Source organism: Ambystoma mexicanum, chromosome 5q (assembly GCF_040938575.1).
Source record: "Ambystoma mexicanum isolate Mex_15411 chromosome 5q, UKY_AmexF1_1, whole genome shotgun sequence".
Classification (NCBI taxonomy): domain Eukaryota; kingdom Metazoa; phylum Chordata; class Amphibia; order Caudata; family Ambystomatidae; genus Ambystoma; species Ambystoma mexicanum.
This window is the reverse complement of record NC_090933.1, coordinates 467,178,631-467,190,686: the sequence shown is the minus strand read 5'-3', so window position 1 is coordinate 467,190,686 and position 12,056 is coordinate 467,178,631.

Here is a 12,056-nt window from a genome sequence, read left to right as displayed (position 1 = left end):
ATCATCATATCATATCATTAACACTATAAAGTTGATATGTGCCCACCCATTGAACAACCTATATGAGTTAGCAGTACCTATTGAGATCTGTGCCAGAATGACACAAATTGGAACATTTCAGGCAAAATGCTATGAAATGTGTGCATGTGTACAGTATGCAAAAGCCACTGAGAAGAGAAAGGTATTTGCTTCCACGTAATGTGATGTGAGCAGCAGTGCTATATACTGCAATGAATGAACATATGATGTATGTTCTCTTCACCGATGAGGCTTGCTGAATGTAACACTCTGCACAAAAAGTTCACTGCGGTGTAAACTAAATCATCCACAGCAATGTATTTTATGCTACCTGTGCATCATAGCATGGCAGCAATCTCTACCCCATTTTAATGCGGCACTATATCCCAAGGATCCAATTGCAGAGAGGACCAGTGGGGTTTCTAAGTCACCCAGAATAATCTAAGAATTAGGGAGAGTGCAGAGGAAAGTGACAGAAGTCTGTTTAAGCATTAAATAGGGCCAACATTTGGAACTCCCTTTGTGAATAAACAGTATTATATATAGGTACACCATATGTATGTTGACTATTATCGTAGAAACTAGATGTACAAAATGTAATTCACTACATTAAAAAATTATAAACACCATAAGTATTAGAGCTGTTCATGTAAAGTATCTAAGCTTTTGGCTTTAACCAAGGAAGAGTAACAATATAAGAGAATCCTCAACTTTGTGGATTACTCTAATTTTACGTCCCCATTACAATCGTTCAAACAATTGTTGCCGTTCCTTGTCTGCACCTGCAGCAAATTAGAACCTTGTTCGCCTTGTTACTTTTAGTATAGTAAAATTGATTCATAGATAATAGGGTTATCTTTGCCTTGTTTTTTGATAATGCATCTTTTTTATTTTTTTATTTATGTATTTATTTATTGAGTATTTATAATGCACCTATACACAAGTGTTTCAAGGCGCAACAAGACAAGAGGGTCGGGAAAATGGGAGGACAAATGAAAAACGATCCTACTAGGCCTTGTGACATTTGGAATGTGCAAGTGCAGTAGAGAGAAGTGCAGGGCAGAGGGGAGGGGGAAGTGCTGGTCAGGGCAGAATGGCCTGTGAGAACGGGTGCCAGGGGAAGCCAGGTGGACAGAGCAGGCAAAGGAATGTCCACAGGCTAAGTGCGAGTTAGGGTGTTGGAAGTGCTATAAGGGTGCAGACCAGCCAGGCTAGTGTGGGGGAAGGGACCCTGAAGGCCAAGTGCAGGTGGGGGGGCAGGGGAGACCAAGTGCAGGGTAGACTGGAATTAGGGGGACTGGTGCCCTGTAAGACTCTGAGGGAACCAGGTTAGCCAGTCAAGAGACAGATGGGGACATTAGTAGGGGAGCAGGAGGGGTAGGAATAAGAGAAAAGGAAGGTCTTAAGAAGCTTACAGAACTTGAGGAGATCTGGCTCAAGCTTGAGAGCTGCAGGGAGGCCATTCCAGAGAGATCTAACACTCATGGTCTGCTTGGAAAAACATCTGATCTGCAGAGAGTCAGAGCTAGATGACTGAAGGGTTCTAACAGGCAGGTATTTAGGGAGAGAGAGTTGGATGTAGAGAGATCCCCATCCCCAGAAAGCCTTGTGGATGATGCAGAGGGTCTTGAATTTGATCCTCGCAGCAACCGGGAGCCAGTGAAATGATTTTAAGGCTGGAGAGATATGGTCCATGTGCTTGAGGCCAAAGATAGGTCTTGCAGTACTGTTCTGGATTAGTTCAGTCCAACCTGAAGAATACCAGAGCTCTGAATACATTGGGCATCATTACGAGGTTGGAGGTATCCTTGATGGTTTTACCTGCAAGGCTACCTCCAAACTCGCATCCGGGTTCTGGCACCCACGAATGGCAATTACCGGGCTATTCCTGCCCAGCCGGACATGGTAATTGCCCTTTCACGGGTGCCCGGCCCGGTACATCCCCATTCCCATTTGAGCCCATAGGGCACAATGGGAATGGGGAGGGTGGTAGCACCGGTACCATTAATAGCGGTACCGGTGGTACCATCATGTTCTGATCGCGGGTGCCGATACGGCCACCAGGTCAGACCTGGTGGCTGCAAGAGCACCCGCGAGCAGAACTCCTAGTATGGCCGTACGGTAGCAATGGTGCTGGTAGCGATACCGGCGCCGTTGTTGCCTTACCACCATACTTGTAATGAGGCCCTTGAGTTTCTGGGGGAAGGTGAGGAGAGGGAGAATGCCTGTGAGGTGTGAAGCAAAAAGTGGGCCTCTTGGCAAGGTCCGGGATGTGAGGAGGTAACGAGAGAGAGGAGTCGAAGATGACACCAAGGTTTTTTTGCCACCAAACAGGGTGAGGGGAAGGTGGCCTTTGGAAGGGGCCCAGAGTGTGGGAGGGAAAGAGGGAGCAGGGATCCCAATGAGAAGGATCTCTGTTTTACTCGCATTAATGCAGAGATCATTGGCAGTGCACCATACCTGAATAGCAGAAAGGCAGTCAGGAATGAAAGAAGAAGAGGAGGAGGCAGAGGAGGCAAGCTTGAAAGAGAGCTGCATGTCATCCACATAACACTGGAAGTTAGGAGAGAAGGTGATCAAATGGGCTGGATGTTGAAAAGCCAAGGCGAGAGGATGGAGCCCTGAGGGAGACTGCAGGTAGAGAGAGAGATGATGTAGAGAAGGGGAGGAAGTTGATGAGAGACAGAAGACGTCTATAGAGAAGGAGGTGGTTGGGTTGGGAGCCCTGGACCATAACAGTGCCATTTAGGTAGTCATTAATGATGACCCTAGAGGATAGGAAGGATTCCAGGAGTACCTACCAATGGGTGCCACCATTAATGCGAGAGGAAAAGAAAGGGGAGAATACAGAGACTACAGGGAATCCAAAGTTCCGGAGAAAGAATGACAAACAGTATGTTGGTGAAAGTCTGTCTGGAGAAAGCGTTGACATAGGTGTCAGCGATGGGCAGGCCTGAATTGGAGACCAGGAGATCTTTATTGAACTTTTTCCTTCCAGACTTCGTCAGACGGATACGATAAGTGAAAGAATAGCAATTAGAGAAGAAGAAGATAGGGAAAATTGAGAGCACCATTGAGGGAGAGTGTGGAGAGAAGGAAGAGGGGAAGGGATAGAGATGGAGGCACTATGGGACATGACACCAACTACAACCAACAGCAATGAAACAATTTAGAGTCAACTATCCAGGAATGGAGAAAGGCCTAGGTTACATCCTATAACAGAAAGCTCTACACCTTGAAGCAAATTATCAGGATAGAGGGAAGAAGGCCTAGTTTTTAAATGCAGCAGCAGTGCAAGAACAAACAGATTCGACTTTCCTACAAATAGAGGAGAAAACCACATTTTTAAACACACCAATGTGTGCAAGAACACCCAGATTCGACTTTCGTAGAAGAGGGAAAAAAACATAATTTTCAAAACACAGCAGTAACTGAAAGATGGAAACGCCTTGTTTTTAAACACAGCAGCAGAAGAGGACACACAGATTCGACTTTCCTAGAAAAGAAGGAAAAGCATAATTTTTAAACACAGCAGTGAGTGTAAGAACACCCAGGTTTGCTAGCAGTTTCTAATTAATGGTAGATTTTACATCCTGATTGCTTGTGTTCTTGTTCTAAGGCTGTTATTTCAATTTTAAGGTTGGTTATGTGGGACAGCAGTAGTTTATGTTTTGCATTTGCTAGCTTAATTAGTTTTCCTCTGAGTACCACATTACAAGTTTCCCATGGTGTTTCCAAGGAACGTTCTCCATTGTCATTTGTTTGGAAACATTGAGCGATATGCTCATTATGTTTCTTGTCCAGACAGGGTCTCTTGGCAGCATGTCATGGTGAGAGTAGGCGTTTGGTCCTGATTCATGTAAATGGTTAAAGTAATGAGGATGTGATGGGACTGAATGTTGTTTCCGCGAGTTTCCTTTTGAATAGAGTCCAATTCGCAGGCACAGAGAACAGCATGTCTATCCAAGAATGTATATTATGGACATGAGAATAAAATGTGTAATCATTATCATTCGGATGGCGGTACCTCCAGATACCGACCAAGCCCACGTCTTTTATGCCCTGGGTAAGGTCCTTTGATGAGTGTGTGTGGGTAATGGGGGCTGTTGAGGAGCGGTCCCCGTTTGAGCCCATCACACTGTTATAAACACCCCTCAAAATGAGTCCTTTGGGGGCAATCATTAGTAGCAGGTGATCAAAAAAGGATGATTGGTGATTATTAGGGCCATAAACTGTGTTGTGCTTTTTGCAGGCTAGTTCCTTTCTTGTGTGTTGGCTTCCAGAAAGGGGGCTGGGACTGTCTGTTGTCTAGTGTGCAGGCATGAGTCAGACCCACCAATGGTCTATGATTCACCATTGCTGGTGTGCATGTGTGGGTAAATTGTGCCATAAGAGGGTTGAGTCTGATCACTCACCTGACTTTGGAATACAAAGAAGATACCTGCAGCCATCAAAGCAGATCTGAAGAGGAACCAAGTATCTTGAGTAGCCATGCTGAAGAAGGAAGATCTGTGGAAGCATCCTGAAGAAGCCTAGCAACCAACTCTTGCTGCAGTCCTCGTGGAGCCCTGCGTGGCTTCTAATCTCAAAACACCCTTGTCAGTGCTTCAACCCTCTAAAATGATGGGAACAACAGGACTCAACGCCTTCTGGTAATACAGCAAGTTGGAGCACTCAGAAGTGTCACTGGACCACCCAGTGCACTGACCAGCTCCAAAGTGGGCTACATTTTGACCCAGAACTCAAGAGGTAGTCATCTTGTTCAGCAAGTAGCATTCCTGCAAAATGTTGTTTTCCCATCAACCATAGGTCACAAGATAGGAGGCTTCGTTCCACTGCAACATCTGTTTCCCCTGCTATCGCAGTGCATCAGGGACTGTCTCTTAAACTGACTTTCCAGTGCCTGGTTGAGTGCCTTGACACAGCGTAACTCTTTTGGCACCCACAGATCCTGGGCTTCTTCGACTGGAACAGACGGTGGGAAAACTAACCTCTGTAAACCCTCCATCAACCTGCCAAGTCTAGCGAAAAATAACAGTATGCAGGGTAAGGTACATTGGTACTTATCTGCTCCCCTATCTCTACCCTTTAAAAATGTAAGAAACCTTTGAATAGTTTTACAACTGTTTGGCTTTGGCAATACTTGTTGCTGAAAGCCCTCCAAAAGCTAGAAACAGTCTTACTCACTAGTTTACGTTTTCATGGGACTTTTGCACCCATCTTCACATCCTAAGGGTACATCCCCTACCTTTTTCCCAGTTCTACACACTCTTATAAACTTTGTGAACTTTTAGGTCTAAGGCCCTGTTCAAATTAGGGCTGGACTTAATAAATTAGAGTTGCAATTCCTGCGGACAATTGGAGATATCACTAAATATTTGCCTCTTCCTTTCAGGTGTTGATTGTTCTGCACCAATGACAGTGACTGTATTTATGTTTTAAAGTATTTAGTATTGCGTGATCATTTTACCTCTGATTACCTCTTATTATTATTATTATTAATATTATTATTATTATTATTATTATTATTATTATTATTATTATTAGTCATTTTTCATACAGTGTTTTCTGTGGACTCATTGTGGACATCCTGACCACTCTCACATCTCCTGAGACTTAGCCTTGTTCACTCTCCATACTACCTTGATTGGTTAGGCTAATATCCCAGAAGTGTTCGTTGTTCACTAGAACAAAAGTGGCCTCCTAAAAATCTGTCCACCAGGCCAGAGTTTAGAAATCCATTCGACCAATTGGTAATATACCCACAGATATACCCACAGTCCCCTCACCTCTATAGTTTCCTTCCACTGTCGTTGACTTCTTGTTTGTTTGTTTGTTTGTTTGTTTGTTTGTTTGTTTGTTTGTTTGCTTGTTTGTTTGTTTATTTGTTTATTTGTTTATTTATTTATAACGCGCAAAACCATCAGGCCCAGGGGCATCAGGGCGCAATTTGTACAGGGTTACAAGAATGAAACATACAGGCAGGAGAATACAATACGAAATTAAACAATGCGAATATAATAATAATCTTATTAATAACATATATTACATAGGTTACAATGCATCTGGGAGTAACAGAGGATATAACCTGGGTGAACAAAAGGTTAGCATAGGTAGCAGACGGGCAGAGAAGTAGGACAGAGAGAGTCGGGCGAGTCTTATTACTGGTCGAAGAGCCAAGATTTGGTTTTAGTCTTGAAGGTGTTGAAGGAATCTTCGGCTCTGATGGTAGCAGGGAGGGTGTTCCAAAGTTTAGAGGCTAGGACAGGGAAGCTAGTGCCTCCCGCTTTCTGAAGCTTAAACCTGGGGATAGTTAGGCAATGAGTCTGAGCAGTTCTTAGTGGTCGGCCTGTAGAGTGGCGCGAAAGCCGACTGCAGAGATAGAGTGGGGCCTTGTAGGCTAGGCATTTATGCGTGAGGGCAAGAGTTTTTAGGGCAATTCTCTGCTTCACAGGTAACCACTTTAGGCTAGTTCTGGCTACTGAGATGTGATGTTTGCGGGGTAAGTTCAAGGCCGCTCAAATGGCATTGTTCTGTGTCGTTTGAAGTTTGGACAGGTTCTCTTGGCTAGTGCCTAAGTAAAGGGCACTGCAGTAATCAATTTTAGCCATGATCAGTGTTCTGGCTAGTGTGACACTGTTAGGGGTGGTGAGAAACGGTCGGCAGGCTGAGATAAGTTTGCACGTGTAGGCAGAGGCAGACCTGACTGCATTTATTTGTCTTGTTAGGGATAGGGTGGAGTCCAGGAAGAAGCCTAATGTTTTAGTGTCTTTCGAGACTCGTATGGTATTGCCGTCTATGGTGAATGACTGATAGGACGGCTCAAGTTTGCTCAGGCGTTGTGAGGTACCCAAGATAAGGAGCTCCGTTTTATCGTCGTTCAGACATAGCTGGTGCTGGGCCATCCAAGCTTGGATGACCAGGTAGACGTCGTTGAGGGCCTTAGTGTCAGCTTGATAATCGCCTAAGATAGGAATGAGTATCTGGGTGTCGTCCGCATAGTTGGTGTAGGAGACACCCAGATAATCAAGTACATCAAAGAGTGGTTTCGTAAAGATATTGTAAAGTGTAGGTGACACGCAAGAACCATGGGGTACGCCGCAATGAATAGGAGAAGGATCCGCTGCTGCGGAGGGTGCGAAGACCCTCATGGATCTATTGCTCAAAAAGGATTTGATCCAGGCCGCAGCTGACGGTGAGAAGTTGGCAGCAGAGTGGAGGTGCCTGCAAAGGATCTGGTGGTTAACCAAGTCAAATGCGGCGGAGAGGTCGAGAAGTAGTAGCATAGCTAATTTGCCCTGGTCCTTCAGTACTTCGATCTGGGTTTTTAGGTCTAATAGAGCTGTCTCGGTCCCGTGTCTGGGCCGAAATCCAGATTGACGTAGACCTAACAGAGTGTTTGATTCAAGGTAATTTTGGATCTGCAGGTAAGCTGCGCAGTCCAATATCTTAAGCAGAAATGGGACTGTAGTAATAGGTCGGAAGTTCGTAGGTATGCTTGGGTCAAGAGAGGGTTTTTTTAGAAGCGGGATCACCCACGCGTTCTTAAGGTTGTCCGGAACAGTACTAGTTTTAAAGGAGGAGTTAATGAAGGTTGTAATGAATGGGGCTAAGTCGTGGGCAGAGTCCTTGATGATGGGAGCTGGGCACGGGTCACCTTGGCAGTTGGACGGTTTGATCCTCCGGATGATGTTTTCTACCTCAGTAACAGTGAGCGGTGAGAAGGTGAAGGGTTCGGTATTAGCCATTTTAGGAGGGGTGGGCCTGGTAAGGGAGCGGGAGCGGTTGTCACGCTTGAGGCTGTCCTGTTTATCTTTAATTTTGGATTGAAGCACAGCGATTTTGTTTAGTAGGGCTGCTTGGATGTTGGTACACCATTTGCTATCTTTCGTGCATGTATCTGGGGGGGAGACTGGGGTTTCGAGCTCTTTTAAGATTCTAAAGAGTTCCTTGGAATTTGAATCTGCTTGCAAGATACGATTGTTGAGCGATTCTTTTTTAGCAGTGATGATGGCATCTTTATAAATAAGGGAGGCGAGAAGGAAACCATCTTTATGCTCATCAGACGGGTAGCTTTTCCAGCGATTTTCCGCACAGCGTTTAGCTTTTCGGAGGATTCTAAGCTATGGAGTGAACCAAGAGTTGAGGTGTGCTCGCGGTTTAGCCTTTCTCGGTTTGATGGGTGCTATGGAGTCAATGGCCGTGAGCATCGTTTGGTTGTAGGTGTCTGCGAGGGAGGTGGGATCAGAGCATGAGTTGGTGGCCGCATTGAGGGAAGGGAGTAACAGTGGGAGAAGTTGTTCTTTTGTTATGTTTTTTTTATTGCGGGTGGGGAGTGCTGGGGCCATTGGTGTTGGGGCTCGTGGGGAAGCTTCAATGTTGAACGTTATGATGTGGTGGTCGGACCATAAGCAAGGGGAGTTGTTGAGGATCTGGATGTTGCAGTTGGAGCCGGCTAACCAATCAATGGTCCTACCTTTGATATGGGTCGGTTCTTGGATGTACAAGGTGAGGCCAAGGTCAGTGAGCGCATTCTCCAGATCAGTTGCTACAAGATCTTTAGGGTCGCCGCGACCTAGATTAAGGTCGCCTAGGATGATTGAATGAGAGTTGTTTTTGGTTTTGTCTAGAAGGGGAGAAGAAATTTCACTGACAAAGGTGGGTGCCGGACCTGGGGGCCTGTAAATGAGGTGAAGGGTAGCCGTTTGGTTGGGTGTTAGTAATAATTTGATGGACAGCAGTTCAGCTGATTCAAGTTTGGAGTCGGATACCACTCTTAGGTTGAGGGAGTTTTTGTGGATGAAGGCCACGCCGCCACCTCTAGTTAGAGCAGAAGAGCGGTCGCAACGCGTGATGCCATAGTCAAGTGGTAGGGCTAGTGCTAAAGAGGGGCCCGATGCTGCATGTAGCAAGTTTCGGATATGGCAATGAAGTCAAGGTCTGCAGTGGTAATAAGGTCGGCTATGTCGAGCGCGTGTGCTGTAAGGGATCTGGCGTTGATAAGGGCGCCCTTGAGCACAGGCAATTTAACCTCTGTGGTCTTAGTTTTGCCAGTAGAGGTGGGCGAGGGTGGGCTGGGTGGTGTGTGTGGCGCTAGCTTGATGGTGTTAGACCGGGACGGGCGAATGCGGAATCTAGTGCCTAGTCTCTTATTCCTGAGAATGAGGGGGCAAGGTTGGTTAGGAGTAGGTTTCGTGGCGAAATGTTCAAGCCAAAGTGCTGGGTCATTAAGGTATTGGTTGATCTGGATATTAGGGTGGTGGGCGCCTGTGGTAGTTGCTAAGGGGCTCGCTATATGGGTCATGGTCGTGGTAGGTGAGGCTAGGTTGTATCGGTTAGGGCAGGCTGTGTAATTAACCTCAAGGGCAGGGGTGGTTGCCTTAGGTAGTTGAGCGATAGGGGCAGCGTGTGTGGCTAGGATGTAGTGCAGTAGAGGCGCATGATGACGTGCATGATGGTGGTGCTAGTTGTCTGAGTAGGGTACCTATGATCTTGTTGACAGGGCTAGATTGGTCCTGAGTGGGACAAGTATGCTGGTGGCAGTAAAGCAGGTGCTAAAGTGTGACTAAGGAGCCTGGGAGTGGCAATGTAGGAAGCAGCGCAACTGTGTTTGGGTGTCAGGCACATTAGATGCAGCTTGGCTAGGCTGGAGTACACCTAGTAATATCAAGGGTGACACAATAGCTAGATGCACAATTTGAAATGGTCTGAAGGTGACCTTAGGGCACACATAATTAGCAATGGTCAGAAAGCGACCTTCGGGCACAACACAATTTTGCAATGGTCAGAAAGCGACCTTAGGGCACAACACTGTTAGCAATGGTCAGAAAGCGACCTTAGGGCACAACACAGTTTGCAATGGTCTGAGAGCGACCTTAGGGCACAACACAGTTTGCAATGGTCTGAAAGCGACCTTAGGGCACAACACAATTTGCAATGGTCTGAGAGCGACCTTAGGGCACAACACAGTTTGCAATGGTCAGAAAGCGACCTTAGGGCACAACACAGTTTGCAATGGTCTGAGAGCGACCTTAGGGCACAACAGAGTTTGCAATGGTCTGAAAGTGACCTTAGGGCACAACACAATTTGCAATGGTCAGAAAGCGACCTTAAGGCACAACACAATTTGCAGTGGACTAGGAGCGACCTTAGGGCACAACGCAATTTGCAATGGTCAGAAAGCGATCTTAGGTCACAACGTAGTTTGAGTGTAGGGCTGTCAGCAGCCTGGATGTGTGCCGACTAGGGTCAAGGACACCGTGAGCTGATATGCAGCGTGTGTGGGTTTGACTAGCCAGTAAGGCTAAATAGTGTGCAGTTAGTGTAGTAACCGCCCAAGAGGGTAGAACTACAGTTAGGTAGGGTGACCGTATTGAGGGCTGGGAGCGAGCGAGACCATCAGAGTAGCGTGACTTGTAAGCCCTGCGTGTGGATTAGTATACAAGGCAGGTTAGAAAGCTACCGGCGAGCGGACAAGACATGCAGGCGCAATACAAGTAATGAAGGTAAATGCAAGATAACCTTAAAGGAGTCTAGAAGGGACAGTACCCTGTAGGGAGCGACCTAGGGTGGCTCATGAAGCATACATAACAGGCTAGCAGCAACATAGCAAAGTCTATAGAAGTCGAGGACAGATTCGGGATATTATTGATGCATCTTGCAGCTCTCAGCACACAGGACAAGTTCGGGAATATTGTGTTTAATAGCCCGAAAGGTAGGCGGTGGAGTCGTAGGAGCCTTACCCCTAGGTCGTAGGAGCCTTACCCCTAGGTCAGAGGGGACAGAGTTCAGGGCCTAGGCCACGGACGCCTCCAGAGAGGCTCCAGACGGGCAGAGGTCCTTGTGTCGATGGCCCTTTGGGAGTGGGCCGGCGCTCGCCTGCCGGCGTGTGATTGGCCAGTTAAAGGCAGGGCAGGCCAATCGCAGCGGGCGATGCGGTCATGTGGAAGCAGATGAGATTGAGTGGGTGCCGCGGCCATCTTGGATAGGGGATCCCTCGTGGATTCCAATGGTGGCCGAGTGAGAGTGGCTAGAAAGTGGCAATAAACTCCAAGTTGGAGCCTGGGAGCATTTTTTACTTGCTCAACCAAAAATATAGTGAAGGATAGGGCCGTTTCCGTCGTGGGTAGGGAAAACAGGCGGGGGTCTGTGGTGGTAGCCAATATGCCTACCTTAGGCAGAGGTAAGGTCAGCTTGCCTGCTGACCACTGCTCCTGCAGTGGAGGGTGCTCCTGCGCCTCCGTGCTCCTGGACAGAATGAAGAGCAGGCTCCAGACAGGCAGAGGTCCTTGTGTCGATGGTCCTTTGGGAGTGGGCCGGCGCTCTTCTTCTTTCTTGATGGCCACTATTTTCTGATTTGTTCCTCCATGCCAGTGTCTTCTGCTTAACTCCCAAGATAGTGTATTCAGTCAGGTGTGTTGGTGAAGGAGGTCACCTAGCAAGGCTGTGGGTGTGGTTCCTAGTTTTCCATCAATCAAGGTGGACTTTTTGCTGTGTGTTCCCTTAGCTACCCATCAGCTGTCCCGCAATCAAGTGTAGGGACATAATGCGCCTGTTCTGCTCAAGTTTATACCACATACCTCCCCTTAGAACAGGTATAGTCTTGTAGTGCTGTGAGTATTGCCTCAACAAGTCATTACTGGGGTGAACACCAGTTTTTATCTGTCGACAATAATTGCCCACCCATATCCATGGGTTAGGTTTAGCACTGGGCCAAAACTCAGCAGTCTAGGGTGACACTAAAGTCTAGAGCCCCACTACCCCACATGTGAGAGCATTGATTTTGAACTTTTCAATGCTCTTGATCCAAGTCACCTGGGTCCCGTCCAGTCACACAAGGCCCATCATGTTTGGAGTGTGCAGTGTCCCTCTTATGTGGTGAAATGGATGGAGGACTGCCTCTGTGGCGGTGTGGGGCCTTGGCGTGCTGCCGGGCTTTCAGCGCATCCTTTCATCTCCATATCGCCATCGAAGCTGTCCGTACCTCAGGACATGAGTCAAGCTCATGGCAAAGTTTCACAATTCAGCCTGGGAGCTTG